General features: G+C 41.3%; 1 pseudogene; it reads right to left on the bottom strand.

Annotated features, from left to right (window-relative positions):
• Positions 1-1,876: 1,876 nt before the first annotated feature.
• LOC116474300 (ADP-ribosylation factor 4-like) lies at positions 1,877-2,418 on the bottom strand (annotated as a pseudogene).
• Positions 2,419-4,477: the final 2,059 nt, after the last annotated feature.

The following is a 4,477-nucleotide window of genomic DNA, read 5'->3' as shown; positions in this document are numbered from 1 at the left end:
AGTTGGAACTACAGACTTGTCCTACTATGACCGGTTAATTTGTAAACTTTTTTTATAGAGACAGAGTCTAATTTATAGCCCAGCCTGGTCATGAACTCCTAGCCTTAGCACTTCTCCTGCCTCAACTTCCCAAAGTGCTGGGATTACATGTATGAGCCACTGTGCTCAGACTAGGATTGGTTTCTTATGAGACCTATCTCCTTGGCTTGTAGACAACCATCTTCTCCCTATGTCTTCACCTCTGTACTGTCTGTGTCTAGATATTTTTCTTCTTATAAGGACACATGTCATATTAGCTTAGGGCCCACCTTAATGATCTTATTTTAACTTAATGACTTCTTTAGAGGCACTATCTCCAAATACAGTCACATTCTGAGGTACTGAGGATTAAGACTTCAACATATAAATTTTGGGGGCTGACTAGGCACAGTGGCTTATGCCTGTAATCCCAGCACTTTGGGAGGCTGAGGCGGGGGGATCACTTGAGGTCAAGAGTTCAAGACCAGCCTGGCCAACATGGTGAAACCCCGTCTCTACTAAAAATACAAAAATTAATCAGTTGTGTTGACATCTGCATATAGTCCCAGATACTCAGGGGGCTGAGGCAGAAGAATTATTGGGACCCAAGAGGCGGAGGTTGCAGTGAGATGAGATGTGCCACCGCACTCCAGCCTGGGTGACAAAGCAAGCATCTCAAAAAAACAAAAACAAAACAAAACAAAACAACAACAACAACAACAACAAGAAAGTGAGGTGTTGGCTATGTGCGGTGGCTCATGCTTGTAATCCCAGTACTTTCAGAGGCCAAGGCAGGTGGATTGCTTGAGCCTAGAAGTTGGAGACCATTCTGGGTAACATGGCAAAACCCATCTCTACAAAAAATGCACACACAAAAATTAGCCAGGCATGGTGGTACACACCTGTAGTCCCAGCTACTTGGGAGACTGAGGTGGGAGGATCACTTGAGCCTAGAAGACAGAGTTTTCAGTGAGCCAAGATCCCTCCAGTCTGGGCAACAAAGACTCTATCTGGAAAAAAAAAAAAAAAAGAAAAAAAGAAAAGAAAGGAAAAGAAGAGAAAATGGAGTGTTAAAGTCTCCAACTATTATTGTTGGACTAATGTTTCTCACTTCAATTCTGTTAGTTTTTGCTCATATGTGTTGGAGCTTTGTTGTTATGTGCATGGATGCTTATAATTGTTATGTATTTTGAATTTATTGAGTATTTTAGTATTATATAATGTCTTTCTTTGTTTCTTATAAAAATTTTTGTCTTAAAGTCTATTTTGTCTGATATGAGTATAGCCAGGCCAGCTCTCTTTTAGTTACTGTTTACATAAAATAGCTTTTTTCATACTTTTACTTTTAACCTATTTTATTTTTTGACTGTAAAGTGAATATCTTATATATAGACAGCATATAGTTAGATCCTGGTTTTTTAAAAAAAATCCATTCTGTCAGTCTCTGCCTTTTACTTGGAGAATTTAATTCATTTATTCATTTAGATTTAATATAATTATTTATGCAGAAGTATTTATTTCTGTTATTTTTCTATTTGTTTTCTAAATATCCCTTTTTTTAACACTCAAAATTGATTTATTTAAAGGTTTCACAATAGCTATGTCCAGGCATTTAGGCTTATGGGAAGTAAAATTAAAAGAGGATACTTTTTTCCCAAGGAGAATTTCTTTAAAACCAAGCACATTGCTAAATAGCAACATTATACTTGGTAAACAATAATTGGCAACAAAATAAGTTTAATATTCTGCCCAAACCAGTCCCAGATACTGTTTAATAACCAAGATACAAACTAATTTTGTTGTAAGAAGCCTAGACCAATTTTATCAAACAAGTCCTTGGTCAGATATCTGGTTTCATTTAACGTTTTGAAAGTTCATTTGACAGTCAGTCAAGTCCCTCGTACAGACCAGTTCCTTGTGTTGCACAAGTGGCTTGAACATACCATGTTCTGTTATGAAGAGACTGAAGACCTAGTTTATCTGTCATTTCACTGATGGCCATATCATTTGGCAAATCCTGTTTGTTTGCAAAAAGCAGCAGCACTGCATCTCTCAAGTCATCTACCAGAAGCATTTTCTGCAGCTCATCTGCTACTTCCTGAATTCTTCCACGATCATTGCTATCTACCAAAAAATAAGACCCTGGGTATTCTGGAAGTAATGCTTCCAGAGAGGCCTAATTCTATCTTGATCACCAACATCCCATACTGTGAAACAAGTGTTCTTATACTCTACTGTTTCCACGTTAAAACCAGTGGTAGGAATGGCGGTGACTATCTCTCCTAACTTCAGTTTATACAGAATGATCATCTTGCCAGCAGCATCCAATCCAAACAGCAAAATGTGCATTTACTTCTTGCCAAAGAAGCAGGAGAAGAGGGAGGAGATGGTGAGGCCCATGGTGGTAGTGCCACTTGCAATGAGCAGAAGCAGAAGTGGTTTGGGGCAGCCCCCTGCTTTCTCCTTACGCACTCCCAGGCAAACTGAACAAGAGAGAAGAGAAAGAGCAGAGGAAGAAAGAGGGAGGTAGGAACATTTCACTGGCCGCTGTGCCAATGAAGCTCCAGGACATGAATTCTTGCAAAGAGGACCTTCTAGGCGACTGTCAAGGCAACTCCAGCTCTAGCCTTTAGGCTTTGGCTACGCCATGTCATGCGGCTGCTGCAGCAACTCCCAAATATCTTAACTTTTTTTATGCCCCTGTTCCTCCACTGCTTCTTCTTCTTCTTTTTTTTTTTTTTTGATACAGGGGGTCTCACTCTGTCACCCAGGGAGGAGTGCAGTGGCATGATCTCCGCTCACTGCAACCTATGCCTCCCTCATTCAAGCAATTTGCCTGCCTCAGCCTCCCAAGTTAGGTGGATTACAGGTGCCCACCACCATGCCTGGCTAATTTTTGTACTTTTAGTAGAGACAGGCACCATGTGGGCCAGGCTGGTCTCGAACTTCTGACCTCAGGTGATCCTTCCGCCTCAGCCTCCCAAAGTGCTGGGATTACAGGCATGAGCCACCACGCCTGCCCCCTCCAGGGCTTCTTTTGCGTTGGATACTTGGAGGTGTACCATTTTAATTTCCTTCTCTTTTAATATATATTTTGTTTTTTAAAAATTATTTGCCCTAGGCTGGGCGCAGTGGCTCACACCTGTAATCCCAGCACTTTGGGAAGCCGAGGTGGGCGGATCACTTGAGGTCAGGAGTTCGAGACCAGCCTGGCTATCGCTAACCTGGTGAAACCCCACTTCTACTAAAAATACAAAAATTAGCCGGGCATGGTGGCAGGTGCCTGTAATCCCAGCTACTTGGGAGACTAAGGCAGGAGAATCGCTTGAACCCGGGAGGCGGAGGTTGCAGCCAGCTGAGATCGCACCACTGCACTCCAGCCTGGGTGACAGAGTGAGACTCTGCCTCAAAAAAAAAAAAAATTATTTGCCCTATGGATTACAATTAACATCTTAATTCATAACAGAATTCTGATTAATTTTAACAGTATCCAAACTCTTTGCTCTTATATTGGCTCATCCCCCATCTTGTTCTGATTAAAAGTTACATATATATATATATACACATTGTATGTTCATTGACATATATTTATAATCACATAGTTATTTTTTAAATCATTTGAAAGGGAAAGAAGAGTTACTAACCAAAAATGTATTATTAATGGTGACTTAAATTTGCATATGTAATTACCTTTACTGGTATTCTTTATCTCTTTTTTTTTTTCTTTTTTGAGATGGAATCTCACTTTGTCGCCCAGGCTGGAGTGCAGTGGTGCGATCTCGGCTCACTACAACTTCCTCCTCCCGGCTTCAAGCAATTATCCTGCCTCAGCCTCCTGAGTAGCTGGGATTACAGGTGTGCGCCACCATGCCCAGCTAATTTTTGTATTTTTAGTAGAGACAGAGCTTCACCATGTTGGCCAGGCTGGTCTCTAACTCTTGACCTTGTGATCTGCCTGCCTTGGCCTCCCAAAGTGCTAGGATTACAGGCGTGAGCCACTGCACCCAGCCTATTCTTTATCTCTTTACATGGATTCAAGTTACTGCCCAGTGTTCATTTATTCCAGCCTGACTGACTCCCTTTAGCATTTCTTAAATGGCAGGTCTACCAGAAGTAAACATCTTGGTTTTTGTTTATCTGGGAATGTCTTAATTTCTCCTTTTTTCTTGAGAAATAGTTTTGTAAGATATACAGTTTTTGGTTGACAAGTTTTTTTGTTTCTTTTAGCACTTTGCATATATCATCCTACTACCTTTTGGCCTTTGTGGTTTCCGTCCACTGTTAACTCTATTGAGGATCCCTTGTACATGAGTTGCTTCTCTCCCTACTTTCAGGATTTTTTTTTTTTTTTTGAGATGGAATCTCGCTCTGTCACCCAGGCTGGAGTGCAGTGGCACCATCTCGGCTCACTGCAAGCTCCGCCTCCCAGGTTCACGCCATTCTCCTGCCTCAGCCTCTC

Source organism: Hylobates moloch, unplaced genomic scaffold (genome assembly GCF_009828535.3).
Source record: "Hylobates moloch isolate HMO894 unplaced genomic scaffold, HMol_V3 SCAFFOLD_10, whole genome shotgun sequence".
NCBI lineage: Eukaryota > Metazoa > Chordata > Mammalia > Primates > Hylobatidae > Hylobates > Hylobates moloch.
Note: the sequence above shows the minus strand (reverse complement) of the source record. Positions and strands in the feature narration are given on the sequence as shown.